Raw genomic sequence first — 22927 nt, forward strand, 5'->3', positions numbered from 1 at the left:
CCCCAGGTCTTACAGCATTTGACCAGAACAGAAAATTAGACTAATGTATGGATCTCTAGTCCCACATGTGAGCATTTTGGATGCTACAATTTGTCTCCACTTGAGTTCCTCTTCATCCAGTGTGAAGAGGTCTTCCACTGTAGAACACATTCCTTCATCCCTAAGTACCTTTCAGCTTCTTGAAAGACATTGATTTTGCATTAGTAAATGTACTTAATACCAGAGGACAAAGGAGGTCTGCATCAGCAGTGCACAAAGGGAAGCACAAGTAGAAAAAAAGGTTCAGGAACCAAGACCCAGAGTGTTTTGGGACCGAGGCACTGGAGTGAACATGGCTCTTAAGTCTTGAACCATGGACTTCAATTTATTCCTCTTCCCTGCTTACTCTTTTTTAACCAGTTATGAATTTATAGGAGGACCTGCCCTCTTATTTAGAAGCCTTTGAAGAAGTATTTTGTGAAAAGACTCATGAAAGTCTACATCATCATTTTTGCATTATTTCCAATATGTATTAACAACCTTCTAGAATTCTAAAAATGGTTGGTATCTGACACAGGGCTATCTCTGTGGCGGTGCCTTGATTTAAAGTAATGTGAAGTAATAATTCTCTTATTTTACAGTGGCCCAGGTCAAACCAACAGAAGCTTGCATGTGAGAATGTCTGGAGATCAAATGAGCTTGCAATCTTGCTGATCCTTTATATATGAATTCTTCCTGCGATAGATCCCACAAGTATTGCTTTTCACAAATGGTTCCTACCCACAAGTACTGGAGGGGTAGATACACGAATCTCTGCGTGCTCCCACAGAGCTCCCACATGAGGGCTGCTCTGACAACAACTTGGTCTTTACATTTGACTATTTTTCTTCCAATTCACCTGGGATAGAAGATAAGTTGATGGGTCAGTGATATGTATCAGTGATTTTCATTAAGTGATTTAAGTTGATCCGTAGGCCATAATGGTGCTGTTGGGAAAACAGTCAATAATTTCAGGCTCAGGTATTTGGGTCATGGAGGATATTAGCCCCATGCAGTCATGGAATACGTTTTCTGCTATAACTGCACAGTGCCTAGAAATCCAGAGGAGGTTTTGCCTTTGACTTTTAGTGAAACAAGGAAAGTCCATCAGAAGCAGAGAGTGAGAAAAAAATGCCATCATGATATAAAATATCCAGTCATGTATAACTGCGCTAGTCAGGAAAATACACGGAGTATTTCTCACCAAAGAAAACTGCAGCATATATTTTAATTCCCAGCCAGGCAATTCAGCAGGGAGCCTGTCTCTGGAACCATCAGGCAAGCTCGGCAGGAAGTTATTTTAGAGGACATCAAAGAGCAGGAAGCTGAGAATTCATATTCATGATGTACTATAGCTCTTCACCCTGCTGTATTCCTTCTAAATGAGAGTCAAGAAAGCCGCAAACAAGCCAACCACCCAATCACAACTGCATTTTATTTTGCAGAAAGACAATCCCACTGAGAACTTATCTAAACATAGCGGCTTCAATTCTGCTTGTACTTAGAGGCATATAAACCCTGTCGGTTTTAGTTGAACTGCCTGTATATGTAACTGAACAAGACTGCAAGCCTGTGTCTCTCCGTCATCCGCCTGCATTTTTCAAGATGCTCTCGGGGTCTGCCTTAGCATAAAGTGATGTGAAGCTTTCTGCTTCAAGTGCCAAATTCCAAGGGGAGGTCTGTTTTTCTGCCTCCAGTCATCACCTTGGAGAATCATTAAAAATTAAGTCCCAGTCACGATCAGTGTTCTGTCATTTTTTATTTTTTTCACTTTAGGTGTGAAAAACTAAGGCCAGCCTTGGATGATTGACACTGGCATGAGCAGATGTGAATCCCAGTTCTCTAAATTAATATTCATGGACTCTCTCATGTTCTTATAGAGTTAAAGTGGAACAAGTTTTTCAGGTACTTTTACACTGTATCATATTACGTTTTGCACTGGTAATAACTGGAAACTATTTTGTAATCTACGTGTTAAACTCCTGCCCCCCACCCCATCCCTGAACCAGTAGATTTTGGGGAAAGTTGTAACCATGCTGAAAGCTATTTTTAAAAATACAGAAATTACTACAACAGCAGCTGCAAAAACGTTAAAGGCAGATCAAGCCCAAGGATGTGTATAGCTTGAGAATTACAAAAGGAAGCTACGGTTGGGACTGGAGAATATTTATCACATTTCACTGCTGAATCAGTGAGTCTCTGCTAGTCTCTGCTAAATTACATTTCCCAATCCTATTCCATTTATGTTGCTAATTCAAGCAAAAAAGGTCTTTGCACAATCACTCACCATACCTAAATTGCCTAATCTCTCTCTGCATTTTTCTCTGTAGGCCACTAAGTTCATTTGAACGAACCAAACACATCTCTAACAGACGTCATGATGGTACAATAGTATATACAAATGCTAGGCTAGCATTTAAGGTAACAGGGCTATTCTTGACAACAATAAAAGAACTAACTTAAAAAAATTATGTAACTAAGAGCCACTGATCACATATTACTGGCCCATCAACTGGACAGCCATCACACATGGAGGCAAACAGCCAGATGAGGGCACTCGAAGATAGATCTAATGTAGTTCCTTCATCACATAATGAGCCATCAATGGGTAAATGATAATCAGCACCCACCATATGCTAGGTATGGATGTAAGGTATTCAAGATTCAAAACTGCTGACTAACTACCAGCACTGTAAGATGCTGGAGACCCATGGCATCTGGGGCACCTTGGAGTACAACTGGGGCAGCTGACATTTAAAGCCTCTAATTTCTCTTTTGCTACTGAGGCGGGCTAATTTTCAGCTGTAGCCTTAGTGGAGGAGCAGCAGAATCAGCCCAGAGTAGCATTTCCTGGTTGCATAGCAACCATTTCTAGCCAAGGACAACTCAACTGCTGACTTGTTTACAGCCTGGTGAGATTTCTGGAACCCATCACAGCTGGGGTATCTACGGTGACCAGATTTTAACATTAGTAAAGCAGGACACCATGGACCAGGGGGGTTCTTGAGTAAAAATTTGGTCTATATGGAGCAACAAAAAGTTTCACAGAACGCATAGAATGCAAAAATAGTATTGTAATATATATATTTTTAATTTCAACATAAGTACAATTTGCCAGGTACCCCCAGATGTCCCTCCAAAAGTGGGACAATATGGTCAACTTCATTTACATTTGACTTTAAATTTGAATATTTGATTATTGTGTCTTTTGTGAGTTGAGCTGAACATCTTTTTTTTTTCATGGAAAAGCAACATAAACCTGACCTATCTATTAAAGAGTCTCAAAAAGTAAACCATGTGTCCTTCACTTGCAATGTTAGTGCTTAAAATAGTCTAATTAATCAACCAGCATTTTGATTGTTTACCTTATTGTGCAAAGAAATTAAAACTTGCAATCAATATATACCCTAAGTATTGCATTGTACACATCTTGATTTTTAGAGGTCAACACACTGGTAGAGTCCTGTACCAAATATATGTATTAGATATACCAGATCCAGTTTATCACTACTGTTACTTAAAGAGTACTCCCTTGGGTTATGAGCTGGATGGTATAATGTCACCGCCGCTTGGATTGGTTGGGTTAGGTTGGGTTGTTCAGCTTTTTTAGAAGATTTTATTGAATTAGGGTTTTATGGGGGTTTTATTGTTGTGACCCGCCATGAGCCTTGTGGGAGTGGTGGGCAATAAGTTGAATAAATAAATAGATAAGACTGAAGAAAACTTCATGTGTTACTAGGAAGCAGGAGGCACTTCTGAAAAAGGAATGTCCTACAAGATCTCCGGTATCACATCTTGATGAGATACTGGGGATGGCTGGGATTCAGGAAAAGATCCTGTGCTTACTTTTGACTACGTTTCTCCCTAGGTTTTTGAACAACTAAAGATGCCACATGAAGGCTCTATTTCTGTTACTTAGCGAAAAGGAGAAAAAAAGATTCTCTCTAACATTCACACATTTAAAAATAAAGCTGTTGTTCAGATGCTCAGTGAGGAGACTTTCCCCTTTCCTCTTCCCACCACCTCCACAAGCAAGTATGCCTCTGATTTCATCTTCCCACTTTGCAGGAGGTGATCTGGGCATCCCCTGCCGGTGGCTGTGATTTCAGTCAGTTATTCAGAAAGCCAGTGGTGCTTGTCAGTGTTAGAGAACAGGCAAGAAGAGAAAGGTTTCTCCATCTTTTCATTTCTGTTCTCTAGTTCACCTCCTGTTGTCAGCCTCTTTCATTATAGGCAAACTTTTATTTTGTACTTTCACTCACCTCTTTTCCGTATACCCTTTTTGTGTTGTATTTTCCTCTTTTCCACATAGTTTGCACATCTCACCTACCTCTAATGTTTAACCATTTTTATTCTTTCAGTTCTCCTGTCCTTCTCCTTCACTCTTTCAACATCTCCTACATTACACATTTCAATTCCATAACTCATACAGATGGCATATCTACTACAGATGTTTCTCTGAAGCTTAATCCTTCAAGTCAAGCTGAAACTGCTTATGATATAAATGATGGATACTGCTGGTCCAGTCTTCAATATAATGTCATAAAGGAATAGGTGGGGGGGGGGAGAGTAGGAAAGAGTAGCTAAAAGAGGGGATGGAAGAACACCAGAGGCAGATAGCGGGGGACAATGATCTTTTCTACAGTACACATCTACCTTTTAAAAATATCTGTTTTGGATTCCCGTGGGATGCTGTGAGCTTGCACTAGTCATTCTGCAGTTGGGTATTTTCCTCAATTTTTTCTTCTTCTATTCAGGATAGAACCCACCACATGCATCCCCCATTTGCTTCAGTTTGAGGCATCTGGCATCATCCTGCTATGCGTTTGTCCTTTAGTTGTTATTGTTTGCAAATGTGTATTAATGTTACTGCATAATTGCAATGTCAGAATGAATTTCTGTCAATGGTCCCCAACCTTTTTATCACCCGGGACCAGTCAATGCTTGACAATTTTACTGAGGCCCGGGGGGGGTAGCCTTTTGCTGAGGGATGTTGCTGCCGTCTGAGACCCTGCTCTGTTTGCTTTCCCACCGGCACCGACTTCCCGCCACCCACTGGGGGGCACTACCAGCAGCAGCTGCGCAGTGCCACACCAAGGGGGAGCCCCAGCCATGGCAGCTGCTGGAGAGTACCAAAGGTGAGCCAGCAGCAGAGTAGAAGGGCAGCCCCCGAGGCAGCAGCCGGGGAGGAGGATGAGGAGGAGCCATGGCCTGGTACCAACTGATCAACGGACCAGTCCCAGTCCCCAGACTGGTGGTTGGGGACCACTGTAATGGCTCCTGCTGCAATTTTCTCTCCTCCATGATATGTACACATCTGTCCCATTTTATCTTCTTTCTTCCCTCCCCCATGCTCACTAAATCACCTTTTAAAAAATCCCTTTATTTTTTTACAGCAGTAACAAACTGATCAGTATAAAATCAGTGAGTGCAAAATGTTATGTCAAATGCGCCTTCCTTTTCAAATGTGGGAATGTTAATTGCTGAGTTTCAACTTTGATTCCCAACACTAAGTATATCTCCCAATCATCCATTTGAGTACCACAAAAGCTACATTCACACACACCTCTGCTGGTGATCACTGCTTCTTTAGAGTAAACTGAGTAAGGCAGGTCGAGCAAGAAGACATAAGAACCAGGAGGGGGATACAAATCCTGTGAGTATATTGTGGGCCTCCCCTTTTTCTGTTTTTGAATTTGTGACATTTCAATTCTTCTTTCTGTTTATCTTAACTCTTCACTTTAAAGGAAACAATTATGTTTCATGGGGTTATGCCACTAATAGAGAAATACTTTATACAGTGTAACCTGAAAGCGGGCAACATACTCTGTCTGCCAAGACTTAGCTCCTCCATCTGCCTGCAAACAAGTGACCACATGGTGATTTCTGGCAAGCTTAACAGGCCGTCCCTCTACCAAGCCAGCCTCTGATGAAGTGTTTTGAAGAATCAGGCTGCATAGCAAACTCTCCCTTCAACACCAGGTTTTTTAAAAAGTGGTCTGCTGTGCTTTTGTACAGTCTTTATATTTCTTCTGTTAAAGGTCTGTATTTCTGCTGGCCACTCATTTTGTTAAAGGTGAGTATTGCTAGTCACACATGCACGCCTTGTTCAGGGGACTACAGGAAAAAAAAAACGTGTTCATTCCAAGATCATTTAATTAAATACTTTGCATATAAGATGATAACCAGCTCCAAACATGCATTCTTCACCCTCACCCCCCAGGTTATAAAGCTCATTTTTAATATCAATCCTAACCTTTATAGTGGCTTCAATTTCTGTTCATGTTGTATCTTCTATATTCCTTCATCTTCCTTCTAGTTATTAATGAAAGCAGACCCAGGACAGATGCCTGTAAAATACAAGATGTTAAATTTGTCAATTATTGACCAATACAGTTAACATGATATGAACCTATTTTACTCAAGTACCTTCTTATCAACTCTGCTACAGTTACCGATCCTTTAAGAGGATTCTAAATGGAGGTCGAAACCGGCTGTCGGACCTACACTGTCTGCATCCTGAAGTTCATTCATGTGCAATTTGTACTGTAATGCAGTTTAATCTACTCTAAACCTTGAATAGCCTCCGGATACCTTACTGGTCACAGGACACACAATAGTTTAAAATTAAAATGTCTACTACATTTGTAGTCATTATGACACTAACCTAGAAAGATGCCTACCACCTAATTTCCTGTAATATTAAAGAGAGGGTGCGGTCTTTGATGCAGGTTGGCAGCTTATTCCTACCTTTATTTTAAAGCAGGATACATCAGTCTAGTTCTTCATAAGAGCTACTTCTAGGTAAACTTAAATATTCTGAGCTACTTAACCCCTTCCTAGCATCTTACCAGGTTTATATGTGATGATATACCTGTCTTTTCAGCCAAACAAAATTCTCCATAAGTTTATCTATAATTAATGATTTCCAAATTGGCAGCAGAACCACAGCACTTGAATGGGGTACATAAGGATATAGACATAAGCCTTATTCATTTAGCTCTGAGCAAAGCAAATGTGGGTGAGATGTGGATTTGAGGGTAAATAGACAAGAGAGTAGTTAACAGTGTACTTCAAGAAGCATCTGGGATTTGGAACAAAATAACCCCTTGCACTGTGATGGTATGAGCATCACCAATACAGAATGCTCACACTCTTCTGTTAATATAAAGGAAAAGGTTACATTATTCCTGTTTTATTTTAATGCCAGTATGAAAAGCAGTATAAACATCTATAGTCCTCATAATGAGAACTACAAACTTGGTGAAAGTTTTTTAGATCGTAAGCTAAGGAATTTGTATCTCTCAAGCCTTGCACACAACATCTGCATGGATAGAACCAACACATGTAAGGTCCAGTCTCCCACAGGAAAATTTCCCAGATAAGAAACATTTTTAAAGACTGATTCTGCACCAGAAGCGCTGCTGTGGGATGCAGCTGGTCCGTTGTGATGGGGCAGCATACTCCACTGCTTCCATCGGGGGGGGGGGGCTATTTGCACAAAGGTGCAAAGCTTTTTAATGCCCTGGCTGGCCCCTTGGAGCTGAGTGTGGCATTTTCTGTCCCCTCTGGGACACCATAGGAGGGGGCAGAGTTGCGCCCTCTTCACTGTCCACATGGGACTGCACCTGGATAGTTCCCATTGGCCCCTGCAGCAGGCCAGGAATTGTGGAAATATCCGTGTTCCCTTGCTCCAAGGCAATGGAAGGCCTAAAGCATGCCAGGCCCAGGACAGCACTCACATTGTATGGAAGCAGGGAGTAGCCCGTGCAGAAATGGTCAAAAGAAAGAAATAGAGAGGTTAGGTTGCAGGTTAGAGCAGTGGTCCCCAACCTCCGGCCTGGGGACCGGTACCAATCCATGGATCAGTCGGTACTGGGCCACGCCTCCTCCCTGGCTGTTGCCTTGGGAGCTGCCTTGACACTCTGCCACCGGCTCACTTTTGTACTCTCCAGCGGCTGCCATGTTGGGGTTCCCCCTCGGCGTGGCACTGCGCAGCTGCTGCTGGCAGCACCCCCCAGTGGGCGGCAGGAAGTCAGGGGCGCCGGTGGGAAAGCAAGTGGAGCAGGGCTCAGGCGGTGGCAGCAACGTCCCTTGGCAAAAGACTACCCCCCTCCCCGGGCCTCAGTAAAATTGTCAATTGTTGACCGGTCCCCGGTGATAACAAGGTTGGGGACCACTGGGTTAGAGGATTAAGTGTACTCTGACTCTCAATATACTGGTGGTACTAAAAATAATCTTATGTGTGCTTGGAGGGGGAATCTAGAGAACTGAACTACTCATTGGGATGCAGTACCCTGAGCATCCCATAGCAGAATGAGTTACAGGCCAGCCCCATTTTGCCATGCAGAGCATGCTTATCTCCTCTGGAAGACACCACCAACAGCCACCTCAAGTCTTAATCTGCCTGCCTTTGGACTGCAGCTACATAAAATAATACAAGCATGTCTGTTGTTCTATCAATAAAGTTCTGCAGCTCTGGCAAACCCATGGAAGGGCTTCAGAAACCCCTACCCATTAATGAATGCAGCAAAAATGGTTGGAGATAAATGTTTGCTAGGTCAGTTGTTCTCAAATAGGAATGGGCACAAACCAGGAAAATGTGGTTAATTTTGGTTTGTAAGCAGCCCTAATTAGAATTGACTACACTCCATTTACGCGCTGAGAAATAAAGAGCACATTCTCATACAGCATGTTATGTCTTCACAGGAAAAATGGTTTATCATAAAACATACATTTAAATGGCTGCACACATTATTCCACTAATTTGCTAAATACAATGAAAAGCAATACTATACATTCTTGATAAGAAGCAAATGTATAATCCCACATATATTAAAGTGCCCATGAAGTCACGTCGTCCTGAGACAGGCAAAAAAATCTAGTGACAAGCAGATTCCTGCCTATTACATGGAAACACATTCCACATACTAGGCGCAGCAGTGGCTAGCCAGGGTCAGGAGTGAGGCATGGATGCCTCCTTCATTCCAACATGAAGCTAGGAGAAGGAGAACGGGGCCCTCGGCTATGGCCGTAGGAGGAATGGGTGCGGTGGCAAGGAAGCGCATCAGTAGATGTGTTTCCACATTAAACATTTTTGTTATCAAAGTACAGAAAAATCCATCCAAATCTTTCTCCCTGTGGACTTCCTGAGATATTCCAAATATTTCCTAGGAGAATAAGGAAAGCTTTTAGGTGCCAAATGGACTGGTTTGGTTCATGGTAAGGTAGAATGATCCACTCAGCACACTAGAGACACAAAGCTTGCAGGGGACTTCTGGGTGACTCTCCTCAACCTTTCCTCCAAGCTTAATGAGAATTGGATATCTGGGGTATGAATTATGTCCCCCCCCCCAAGTGCTTTTAGAGAAAATGTCAGGTACAAGTCCAAAAGTATATAGACTGGACCCCTTAAGAGCAACACACCAAACACAAAAGGAGCTTCGCCCTATCACCCACTCCTCTACAATATCTCCAAGTTTGGAACACATCACATTTATGCAGTTCTTTCTTGAATTTGTCCAGCTGCCGCATGAGAGGTAAGGGGATAGAGCCTGAACACCTGAGGCTACAAGGCGAACAAACCGGTCAATTCTACAGGAGATCATCCAGGAGTGCTCCTTATAAGGCCAGATCCTGAAGATATCAAACTCAAATACTTTGGCCATCTCATGAGAAGGAAGGACTCCCTGGAGAAGAGCCTAATGCTGGGAGCGATTGAGGGCAAAAGAAGAAGGGGATGACAGAGAATGAGGTGGCTGGATGGAGTCACTGAAGCAGTCAGTGCGAGCTTATATGGACTCCGGGGAATGGTAGAGGACAGGAAGGCCTGGAGGATCATTGTCCATGGGGTCGCGATGGGTCGGACACGACTTCGCAACTAACAACAACAAATATCAATAATAAACATGAATAATAATTGTTTTGAATGGGCTGTGCAGGTTATAGGCTTATACTCATAATTCACAGCAAAGCTCTCATTTTGCCTTTAAATTCTTCCATTTTTGGCAAAAGAAAGCAGAGAAACTGTTTTAATAGATTTCAACAAAAAGAAAATCAAATGTAACTAATGTAAACCTCCCAATGAACTAACATGTAACATTACTGAAGATGAGACTGTATACATATTAATGCCCTCTACCTGTTCATGGAATATAAAACCCTCAGGAACAGCTGATGACTACCCACGGAATATGGCTCATATAGCCAAAGAGCAAGAACAAATGGCTTTTAGTTTATATAAGTGTGGTATCAGATGCTGTTTGCAAAAGCAAGTTGTCAGAGCAAATATTTATATTAAAATAATAAACTGTAACGTGAAGAACCCTAATTCTATGAGGCTGGCCATTTACAAACATGATGTCTTTTAAAATTAGTCATAGTACTGCCAAAAAATGGGCAAATTGGGAAAGAGCATAAAATAACAGTTTTTGTACGGAGACAAGCATCAGGATGTTTGAGGCTGTGCCTGTGATCTCATGTGATTGTGAGGGAGAAATTGGTGACAGACAAGTGAATTATTACTGCAGAGCTCCATGATTTCTTTGTCTTGGTATGCAAGGGAAGCACACCAGAATCAGAGAGAAGTTTCCTAGAGGCAGAAAATGAAAAATTAATGAAAATAAGGGGAACACCAGAATAGGTTAAAAGAAACAGCAATAGGTAAACAGGGCCTAGAAATTCCAGGACCTTAATGGCCTGTGTACCTAGAAAACTGAAACATTACAAATTGGAGAGGAAAAAAAAACTATGATATTATTTTAAAAAAGGGGGGGGGTGCTGTGAATCAATGCATTTTAAAGGATTAATCTGGAAAACTAGGGGAAATTTTTATTTGCATTTGGGAATAATAGAGATTACACAAGGATCAGTCTGATGAAAGAGCAATTTTCACTGGAGACGTGAATTTTAAAAGTACCAATTTTAAGTAGAGAAGATATGCAAAAACAATGTATAGAAATTAAATAAATAAATGAAAACTAGTTATTATATGACGTATTACAGAGTAACAACTTGCATGCTGCCTGCACTGTGGCGGTTCTGCTCCAAAGGCCTGATATAGTGAGCAGGAGAAGCTGTTTTGCACGAAATGGCATTAGCAAAAGAAAAGCTAACTGTGCTGAACACCTGATTCCTCCCATATACTTTGCCTAGTCCTGTAATGCAGACACTGACTCAATGACAGCATCTTGCCTTTACCATTCTAAGGTATGCTCATCACAGCATTCTTGTTTGTGCCGGCAGGAGAAGAACAAAACTCCTAATGGCTTGTCCCCAACTGCCCAATGCCCATAATTTTGTTAAGAGCAGCAGAATGAGCTGAAGAGGTTTCCCAGTCAGACAGCCATAAATAATGAAATTCTACTTTTCTGGGTAAAATTATCTTTCTCTTACTAGTAGAGCAGTAACTTGTTTTTATTTTGTGGAAGTATTTACTTTTTGTATGTATGTTTGTTTGTTTGTCTCCCTGGGGGAAGGGAGCAAGTAAAATACTGGTTTGACTGAACCAGTTGCTCATGTTCACAAATTCTACAATACATAGAACTCTCCCCTTCATCATCTAAGTCTTCAAGAAAACACACAGAACCTGCTACTAATCTTCACTTTAAGTTTAAAACAGAATACTCACAGCACACAAAGCTAATAAAGGAATTGGCATTGATTCGTACATTACTGAAATGGACATTTATTTAAACTATAATATTCCTCTAGGGATATCTTATTTATTGTCTGCTTTTTATTCTGCTTTTGTCTCCAAAGGAATCCAAAACGGCTCTCAGAAAAATACAGAAACAGTTTACTGAATTAAATGCATAGTACAATTAAATTAAAGCTAGCAAACAAGCAGAACCTGGGCAGATCCTGATCAGTGAAGCTGCCCAGACAGATCCCAAGGCACAGGCTAAGAGTCTTTTGGCTAGGGGTGCCAGCCTTGAGTTGGGAAGTACCTAGAGACTTTGAGGGTGGAGCTGGGAATGCGTGGGATTTGGGACAGGGAAGGACCTCAAGGGAGTATGATGCTGTGGAGTCCACCCTCCAAAGCAGCAATTTTCTCCAAGGGAAGTGATCTCTGTCACCTAAAGATTAACTATAATTCCTGGGGATCCCCAAGTCCCACTTGGGGTCTGGCATCCCTACCTTTGGCTTGTGCCCAAGGCCTGACACCTTAAGTCATGCCCAGGTTTTAAGTACCTGCAAGGAGGGGAAGACAACCTTAGCCCAGATGGAACTTATCTGATGTTAGTTTGCTGCCACCAGTCCAGTAAGATTTCACACTCCCTATACTGATAGTTTGTTAAAACAACATGAGGAAAGCAGCGTTTAGATGGAATTAGTGGACACAGGTCTCATACTTAACATAAATGAACTGTTTTGAGGCCCTTTGAGAAGGCTTGTCTTTTGTACAGTTTAGACGCTAGCACATTGTATTTTATTAAAACTTAGCTGTTGTATGAAGCACTTTTCCAACAGTTAGGACAAATGTCTACCTAGTTAGTGTATGTTGATACATTCTGCTCATCAGAAGCTCCTGAAACATGACCTTTATTTAAATTACTTTTAACATTAACTAGTTTGCCTAATAGGAGAGCAAATATGGGCTGACAAGTAAGACATACAGCATTTTGTTTCGCATTGAATTGGCCACAGCTTAATTTTACGAGTCACAGTGTTGGCGCAGCCAGGGGAGAGCCTGAGCCGCCTCATGATCAGCCGGACCCCAGCGACAAGATCATGGTTGTCAAGCCCTTGGCACTCTGACACCACTGGGATCAGAATGGCAACCAATGCATTAGAGTAGCGATCCCCAATCTGTGGGCCGTGGACCACATGTGGTCCGTCGACTAATTGGAGGTGGGCTGCGAAGGACGCCTTCTCCCCCCCCCCCGGCCCTTTACTTCATCCCCCCCCAGCCCTTTACAACACACTTCGGGTGTCATTGTCTCCCATCACTCCCAGATGGGACTGTCTCGTTGCAGAGAAACAAGCTCAGGGTTCCCATTGATTTGTCATTGTCATGAGTTAAAATTTCCATGAAAATAAAATGTTCCTTATGTTCATTGTTGCGGCGTGTCTGTATCTTATTTTGAAGGGATGTTTAAACATTACCATAGCGACCAGAGTCAGAGAGCATTAGGGCAGTGGACCTCAGTAAAATTGTCAAACGTTGAGTGGTCCCCGGTGATAAAAAGGTTGGGAACCACTGCATTAGAGGAGCCAACAGGTGTGAGCCTCTGGTTTCCCCAGCTGCCCAGTAATGTGAGCTTCCCCCCTCCAACCGGGCAGACACCATGGCTCAGCATCAACTCCACCTCTTACGGAGGCTTTCCCCCCCCCCCCCAGTTGTTGAGTCCCCAGGCCTAAGCCGCCAGCTGTGACAACATATTGCAATAACATAAGGAACAAAATATGGTACAGTTTTGAAACCTAACACTCACTAACAAGACCATTAAGTGTGCACAGCATATATAGTTACATGTTTAAACATATGAACTTTCCTAACATATATCACTAAATCTTCCTTATCAACTATGACAACAAATTCACAACCATTAACCTAAACTGGCAATACCTTAGAAACAAGGTGGGTGGGTGGAAAATTTTCAACCTCCCACTGGCCGGACGAGAGGGCAAGAGGACAGGATACATGGGATCCCCTGCACGATCCATGCACAAGCCACCTGATTTCCTGTGCTCCCTTCCTGCCAGCCCCACCTGTCCGTTTCAGCAACTTGTGGCCAAGCGGCCATGATTAAAAGGTAAAGGTATCCCCTGTGCAAACACCGAGTCATGTCTGACCCTTGGGGTGATGCCCTCCAGTGTTTTCATGGCAGACTCAATACGGGGTGGTTTGCCAGTGCCTTCCCCAGTCATGACCGTTTACCCCCCAGCAAGCTGGGTACTCATTTTACCGACCTCGGAAGGATGGAAGGCTGAGTCGACCTTGAGCCGGCTGCTGGGATTGAACTCCCAGCCTCATGGGCAGAGCTTTCAGACTGCATGTCTGCTGCTTTACCACTCTGCGCCACAAGAGGCTCTGACCACGGCCACAATTATCCTTGTGTATTGTTTTGAATTTTTCTGTGCTGTTGGTAGATATAAACATCTGAAAGGATTTTAAATATATATATTTATATTTGTTTCTTTGTTTTTAAAAGCACTGTGGGTCACAACTGACCTTATCGTAGAAAGAGTCTATTATTTGTCCATGGGACTGATCATACAACTTAAGATGGCCAGATAAGGTACTTGCCAGGTTTAGCAATTCTTATGCTGACACAAGCTATCCAGAAATTGTGTTCATCCTTCACCAGTGCTCACAACTAGTCATTAATGCTTTGGGTGTTCAAAGTAAAAAACAAATGAACAAGACACAGATAGCAATAAGGGTCATGCAAAAATGTCATTTGTTGATTCAGTACAACTTTCCATGCAATGGTTACACATAATGTGCCGCCTAAGATTTCACATTAAGAGTTGTCTATTCAAAGGGTCTCCCTGTCAAAATCCTTTCCACAGATTCAAAACTGACATTATCAAAGAGAAACTTCCTAACTCACTCTGTGAGTATATCATTTATTCAGTCAGCCACTAGTTTGATTTAGGTTGAAGTACATTAATGCAATAAACTTTTCCTGTAAGATCCGAGGTAGGACAGAGGGCTGTGTTCTAAAATTGTTAGGAATGGGTTGGAGAAAGCACGCATCCTTTCTTCATTCTACTAATTTGCCACTCTCAGTATGAAAAGCAGCATTTTAAAATTCTGGTCATCCACTGGATAAACACAGGAAGGAAGCAGCGGAGAACACAGGACATTGACAATACTTTGTTTCATTCATGCTAGTGACATGGTGTCGGCTTATAGTCAGTATGACTCGTGTAATTAATGAACAAACTGAGGTAATAATCATTTAAAATCAGATATATATGTTGGGATGCTTGTTTCTCCATGGCAACTTACAGCTTTGTTTCAGGAGCCCTGAAGGAAGGCATAAGGGTGCTGACATCCCAGGGGCCAGATAGAGGGAGAAGAGTGTGATCAAGACAGAGGGACATCACATGTAAGCTGATGGGCTGTTCAGATTTAGTGAGCTCATATTGTGATTCTTCCTCAGCAAACAGCCTCTGAGAAACAGACTTTAGCCTAAGTAACAGGATGTATTGGCTTCCAGGCTCGCTGAGTCTCAGGCTTTGCAGAGGAGCTTGCAAGAATAAGAAAGGACAACCGTCAGCAACCATAACCTGAAATAGGGTGGGGATATTTGTGAAAGGTAACCATGACAGCGGCACTAATGATATTGGGTTGAACTACATAATTGTGCCAATCCTCACTTCAATAAAGACCCACAAGGCAAGAACCATCAGCCTCTTACCTAACAAAGACAAGCAGCAAGTGATTAGACTGGCCACCTAACCTTGCATTAGTATGACTGGGAATTTAGCCATAAAATATTTAAATTCTAATAGTATCAGGTTGGTTTAGAATAATAATAATAATAATAATATGAGAATAATAATTTACAATAATTGATTTAGAATTATTATTATTATATTTATTAAACTTGTATACTGCTGTCCCAGAATGGCTCAGAGCAGCTCAGCGCAGTGAACACCATGATCAAATACAATTTGATTGCAAAGTATATATTTACAGTCCATATTAAGAATTATTCACATTAAGGCTAAAGCAAATTATTAAAACAGTTAAAACCATAATTAGCAGCTGTCCAGCCTTTAATTTCAGCCCAGTCCAGATGTACTCATTGGGCGTTTCTGATGGGGTTCTGTAGGGGGCCCAGTGGATGTTCCCAGTTCACTGGCCTCAACCAAAGGTTTGGCAGAAGAGCTCTGTTTTACAGGTCCTGCAGCCCTGTGCTAGCTCCAACAGGGCCTGCGTCTCCTCTAGGAACTCATTCCACCAAATAGGGGCCAGGACAGAAAATGTCCAGGCCCTGGTTGTGGCTGGATATATTTCCTTGGAGTAACGTGCCATAGTGTTTGGGGGAGGGGGGCACACATAGGCAGTCCATCAGGTATGCCAGGACCAAAACTGCAGAAAGCCTTAAAGATAAGTATCAATACCTCAAACCTTATCTGGAGTTCAACTGGAAGTCAGCACAATTTCTGAAGCACATACCAAATGTGATTGCAAAGTATTATGGTCTCTGTGTAACTTCCTTAACAATCCACTTGCTAACACACAGAGGACTAGTCATATGCTAGGCTGAGAAGTTCTAAATTGATACACGGAGGAAATTATTGAAACTTACACAGATGCAACAGAATATTCATACTGTGAGAATTTCCAGATATGCACTCAGCTTCTTGCAGATAGAAAGAACATCAACCGTTTACAACAGTTCATGCTCAGGTAGCAGATGATGCAGACAACTAAGCAGGGTGGAGACTTAACAATGCCTGCCATATTTTCATTTGGGAATCAAAAAACTGAACAGAAAATCAGTGGCTTCTTCATAACTTACAGAGCTTCTACCAGTTTCAAGTATTTACATCCGTGAATTGCTAGTCAGAAAGAGAAGAGCTGAGTTTTTGTACCCCACTTTTTACTACCCAAAATAGTCTCAAAGTGGATTACAATCACCTACCCACTTCCTTGCTGGCCTTCTACCTTCATAGCTGATTAGTTGTTTAAAGGTCTCTTAGACCACTTCCATTTGGCTCGGCTCAGCACATGTCTGGTCGTGGGGCTAATTACTGCTTTTTGATGAAGTCAGACCTGGTCCCGTGCAGTTCCAGGCCTGTAGTGATTCAAGCCCTCAGGTGGCCCATGGCATGGGAATGTGGATAAATCTGCATACCCTTCTTTGCTCCAGACTTCAACAGGGCATATGGGGGGCCTTGGCTGTGTATCTGTGGAAAATCCAGGCTGTCCCTATTTGGGGTACTACTCCTCCCCTCCTCTCCTCTCCCGAATATCACTTCCATAAACAACCCTTGAACCTTAAAAAAAAACCACAAGTCCAATCACGAAACAACATGATTTCATAGTAACAAAATAGCAAACACCCCCTACATTTGGTTTTCTTGGTTTTAGGGCAATTGGGGACAGTCAGTGTGCATGTGAGGGGGGGATGGTGCAGTAAAAGATCCCATTTTTTTAAATCGCCTTGTGTGTGTTGAAATGGCTTTGCATTTCCCTGGTAATCTTTTTGTTAAAAGATTATTTCAGACTTGGAGGGGGAGAACTCAAATAGTGTTGGAAGCTGATTGGGGAGGTCTTGCCATGTCACTATGATTGATGATTTACACAAACAGTGGGAAGTTTCCACTTCCTCTCCATCAGCCACCTCATGCAGTAGCAAAAAGCCAGGCCAGACAGATGGAAGCAGGCCAAATGCTACCCCGTGTGGTCATGGGAAGATTTGGGGTGATCAGGCATCAACGTGGCTTTCCATCCTCCATATGATAATGGTCTTAGATTGAAATAGGATGCTTACATGAATTTGTGCATATTTTCATATCAGGAAGGATACAGCAAGATACCACCCTCCTTGCTAATGTGGCACCCTCCTTGCATGTCCCTTCTTAGGAAACCTGGACCTGAGGGGTTCTCTATTGCTTCATTTTGACCTCCTGCACTAAACTCTCAAGCTCAACTCTGCTGTTAGAAGTCCTGTTTGAAACACCATGAGCAAGCCCTAGAAGCATCCTGTGTGCCTTTTACAGACTAAGTCCTCTAATACAGTGGTCCGCAACCTTTTTCAGGACTGGTGGGGGGAGAGTGATTCGGGCGCCGTGCATGCGCGGCAGCCCATGCACAAACGTGCATGCGCAGCAGGTCTGTGCCATGCACGGCCACAAATGCGCATGCTTGGCAATTTCGTACATGCACGCATGCATACGTGCACGCATCCTGGTGGGGCCGCAAACGTACATGCGTGGCACTGCCACATATGTGTGAAACTGCCGCGCATGCACATTTGTGGCCGTGCATGGCACAAACGCGCATGTGAAGACCTGCCGCACATGCGCGTTTGTGCTAGCTGCCATGCTTCCCTCTCCCCCCCCCTGCAGAAAAGAAGCTGAAGTAGCACAATAAAATCAGAGTCCAGTAGCACCTTTAAGCCTAAACTGCCTCATGATCAGCTGACCTGAAAGTAGTTGTTTTATTGCAAAGGAACTTCAAGAACATGCTAGAAAGGGCGACTGCAGAAATGCAAGTTATTACAACACTCAATACTATGTCATACCCTGGACTCAACAAGGACAAAGGTTTTTTATCTCACTATGCATGCTAGTCTCACTATGCATGCAAAAGAGCCTCTTGTGGCGCAGAGTGGTAAGGCAGCCGTCTGACAGCTTTGCCCATGAGGCTGGGAGTTCAATCCCAGCAGCCGGCTCAAGGTTGACTCAGCCTTCCATCCTTCCGAGGTCGGTAAAATGAGTACCCAGCTTGCTGGGGGGTAAACGGTAATGACTGGGGAAGGCACTGGCAAACCACCCCGTATTGAGTCTGCCATGAAAACGCTGGAGGGCGTCACCCCAAGGGTCAGACATGACCCGGTGCTTGCACAGAGGATACCTTTACCTTTACCTATGCATGCTAACCTTGTTTAACTTGTGTATCCACATTCCTCATAATTTATTTTAACTGGGATTATGTGACTGGTTAGTAATATATAATGTAATTTTCAATTCAACTCTCTGGTCCCAGGACAAGACAGCTGCCAGCTCAGCTTCTACTTGAAGGAATGTTTCACACTTGTATGGAGACAGATGGGGCCAGCAGTAAACAGTGGGGTGGAAGCCACTGATCACTGGCATTGACAGTTTTATTTCTCATATATGTATTTGTGAACTACAACTGAATTTGAGGGGTCTGATTGGCTGGTTTAGCAAAGAATTATCACATGACTGTATTTGGATGCTGTGACAGACTTTACTAATGTAACAAGATTAACTTTTGCTTATGTATTCCCACTGTCATGACTGTCAGTTCATAGTCTGAGGAAGAGTGCTTGCACTCGAAAGCTCACGCCTTGAATAAATCTTTGTTGGTCTTAAAGGTGCTACTGGACTCTGATTTTATAGTCCTCTAATAAGCTAAAGAGCTGGTTGTTGTCTTGCAACAACGAAGCAAGGGGTCAATAAAACATTTGAATGGTTGATGTAACTCAAAGATTCACTCTAGCAAACTTAAACTCAATATGTTGGTGATGTTTGGAAGGTAATTTTTGAATGTCTTTTTTGTTATACGAGTTAAATATTTATTTGAAAGTATAACATTTAATGAAATATTCAAGCATTGCACATTTGAATAATTTTTATTGGTTGAGCAATATGACCAGTTCAAATTTTGAACTCAGACTACTAGAATTCCTGATAATTATCAAATCAAATACTAATTTTCACTTCATTAAAGACTGAACTGATAGAATGATCTGAAGTTGCAATTCACGCTAGCGTTATATTTCAGATGAGGTGAATTTGAAGATTCCTTAATGGATAGGGTTCGTTTCAGTGAATTAAAAAGTTAATGCTTGTGATGACAATATCAAGTATGATACTAGATAGCTTACTTTAAATGTGTATATATCCGTTTTTCAAGTTCACTTTCCCTTTTGATTTCCTCCAGGCTGCTGTCCCTTACACTGAACTGTGGCTGGCCACTGGAGAATTCTGTAGGCTGGATGCATTGAACAAGTTGTTCAGCCATAGTTGGCATTACTGATTATTTCTATCCTTTACGATATATTTATTAGACTTTCACACAGCATTGGTACATCTGCAATCTATAAAGTTAACTGATACTCAACATTAGCTCATTTGCTATGCCCTGTATGTACCATGTGACTTACAATGGATCTAACTCTTTTTTGGCATTATTTCTAATTAGTTACACTGACCTACTTTGGTTTGAATTTAAATAGACGAATCCAATATTACTCATCATTTTGGACAGGCACTTTGGCAGAGTTTCCTAGTATCTGCTCCGTTTACTTAGAAAGAATACATTCCTATATAAATAGTCTACTTATTTCACTCTGTATTATCCTGCTTGTGGGGGGAGAGTCTGGGTTAGAAGAATAGTGCCCAAATGTAGCTCTGGACAATATTAAAATACTCTGTCGAGCACAACGCCTCACTGTGTCACTGCTGAGTATAGCAGATATCTGTTTTTTACTGGCACATACGGCACCCAGGCAATGCCATTGCTGTATGCCATTGCTGGTTGCTTCTCCTAAATTCACACATAGGGTGCTGGCTTCAGATCATTTCTCTGGCATGCAGGCAGAAAGTGACTCACAGTTTCCACCAGTGCCAATTTTCCTGACCCACAACAGTCCTCAGTATGTGTTATCCAGCGCACTGAGGAACACTATGGATATAATTGAGGGTTTCCCCAGCAGACCCCCACACCATGGTCTATTTCAGGTCAAGAAAATGTTTGGGAAGCTGAAGTCTCTTCTCCATGCATGCTATGGTAATGATCCAAATGTGTGTGTGAAAACTGAGAAGCCTCAGCTCATGTGCAACTATTACACAGGACAGGGACTCCACTCAAACTGGTTTCTCCTTAATGCGTGAGTGGTAGAAGGCAGTCCTTAAATAACACTGATCCCAAGCCAGTTAGGGATTTGAAGATAAGCGTAAGCATTATGAATTGGGTTCACTGACAGTCAATGTCCAGTGCATATCTTTCAACACATGATACCAACACCAGTCCCAAGCAGCAATCAGGACATTGTATGAAGTTTCTGGACAAAGACTTCAAAGAGTCTAAACTATACATAATCAGGAGTCACATTTTTCAACGAAAAATACTACCTGGTATATACCTAGAAACTCCAAGAAAGTGCCCAAAAGAAAAAACAGAAACCAACTGTCTAATGACCTATAGCCCATCCTGGATAATTATATTTCTCTCTTAGAAGCCTCAAATGGCTTAGAAACCAGCCAGTGGACCAGCCTTTCCTTGCATACGGGTGATCCCTAAATTCAAACAACTTCTCACAATGACCTACTTAGCATGACAAACTTATGAGTAGCCAGACCCTGCAACAAATCTAGGTGCTAATTTTGACCTACTAAACAGTCAAGCAGCACTGCCCTTCTACTCTCTACACTGAATTAACAGATCTATCCCTATGCAAAAGAATAAATTTAGACAAATCTAACATTAAACTTATAATATTTAGAAACCAGCCAGTGGACATTTTAATATTCCAGAGAATTCTGTTGGTGATATTAAAAAAGGCATTGCTCTTCTCCAAAAAGTTCAAGGCAGAATCCAATTCAGTTTCTGAATTAGAAGTTGTTAGTAAGTTCATGACTTTATGCCTCACATTTCTAACAAAGACGTGAGAATCCTTATTTTCTATAGCTCCCATCCCTTATGGTTTTAGTTCAACTATACTTCTGTAACTCCATGTTCTTTCTGCTTACTTTGTTTCATTCTGCATTAATCCTGCTTTGCCAATCTAAGCATAGTTGGGGATGTCGTCATCCACAATTCTTCAGCCCTCCTCTTCCCTGGCTTCCAGACTGTCAGGCCAAAAGACTGGGATGTAACTGTGCAAGAAAGTGTGCTTGAAGTCACTTGTAGGAAACCCTGGCCTCTGTCCTTTCTACCCTCTTAGTTTGCTTGCCACCAGTCAGATGACTGGGTGCCCGACAAAATACGCCATGACATTGCAGTTTGAGCATAATATGGAACAACTATTCTCCTATATTTAGCAAATCCATCTATCTTGGCTAGGAGTGTAGTATCTTCATGTGGGTCAAAAGCAAGGAGCCTGGGTGACCTTTACAAGAGAAAAAGATCTTTATTACTGACAAATATCTGCTATGGCCGAAGAGCACAAAAACAAGGTAAAATAGAACACATTATAGGTGTTAGAGAACTAGAAAAAATAAACTGTAAAAAAGGAATACTAATTGCAATAGCTGTGGGAGAGGCCTGCCTCCTTCCCATCCCCCCACATCTCCCAAGGGCCGAGCTGCTGGATCCTCCCAGTCCCTCTTAGAAGAAGGGGGTGGGGAAAGCAAAGAGCACTGTTTTGTCCAACTGCAGGGCCAGGGGTAGGTGTTGTGACCCCAGGTCCTGTTAGGGAGGACTCCTCAGGGGAAAAACCTTGCCAGAATCTCCCAGCTTCATCTGAGCCTTGGCTGGATGAGAGCTTAGCCCATCCAGATGTTCAACAGGCAGAGAGCTCTGACCAGCAGGAGGAAATGGAGCTGCAGACAAACCAGGGCTTAGATTCCAAAGTTGTTGCAGGTGTTCCTCATTCCTCTGCCCATCCTCCAGCTGCAGCTCCCTGCCTTGTCAGCCCACTTAGCTCACCTGAACCAATTAAGCAATGTCAGCTGTGTGCTAGAAGAAAGATCCAATCTAAAAGGCACCACACCATGTAAACAAGACAGTTGCTCACTGCAGAAGACTGGGACTTATCAGAGAATGAGTCTGTTGACAGCCTATATTAACTTGAGAATAGGAGGTCTGGGTTGTGGACACAACCTGTGACTTGCTCCTTCTGCTGATGCCCTTGGCCTGCCTGAAGGAACCCTTGACTCATTGGATTGAGTTAAGACACTCATTGCATTCTGTATGTCCTTTGGCATTGTTTTTGGAATAGTGATACTCTCTGCCTACCTGCCACCTCTCTGTGCTTCCTCCCAGCAGAGAGCTGAAACCTGAGACAAACACAGGAGGCAAAGTAAGCAGCTAGATTCCCTCCCTTGCCTGGGTGAGATGAAGGGTGGGATAAGGCTGAGAATAGAGCACCTTACCAGCAGCAGGGTCTTTCAGAGAGTCCAGCAGAAAGAGGACAGATAAGCCCCATGATTGACCTTTATTTGAAGAGTACTCTCTCACTATTGGCTGTACACTCCCCAGGAAGGACCAATTAGGTAGGAAGGGCATTGTCTCCATGCAATTTAAACTAAATGG

The 22927-nt window shown here is 42.5% G+C and overlaps 1 protein-coding gene across 21 annotated transcripts in view; it reads right to left on the bottom strand.

The window, feature by feature from the left end:
* The window catches only part of MYT1L (myelin transcription factor 1 like), a 453342-nt gene that overhangs the window by 260836 nt on the left and 169579 nt on the right, over window positions 1-22927 (bottom strand). For all 21 annotated transcript variants that reach the window (XM_077309909.1, XM_077309937.1, XM_077309927.1 and 18 more), the window contains one exon: window positions 6275-6368. The gene's annotated coding sequence lies outside the window, so the exon portion shown is untranslated. The remainder of the gene's footprint in view (window positions 1-6274; window positions 6369-22927) is intronic.

This window comes from Paroedura picta, chromosome 1, assembly GCF_049243985.1.
Source record: "Paroedura picta isolate Pp20150507F chromosome 1, Ppicta_v3.0, whole genome shotgun sequence".
NCBI classification, from domain to species: Eukaryota; Metazoa; Chordata; class Lepidosauria; order Squamata; family Gekkonidae; genus Paroedura; species Paroedura picta.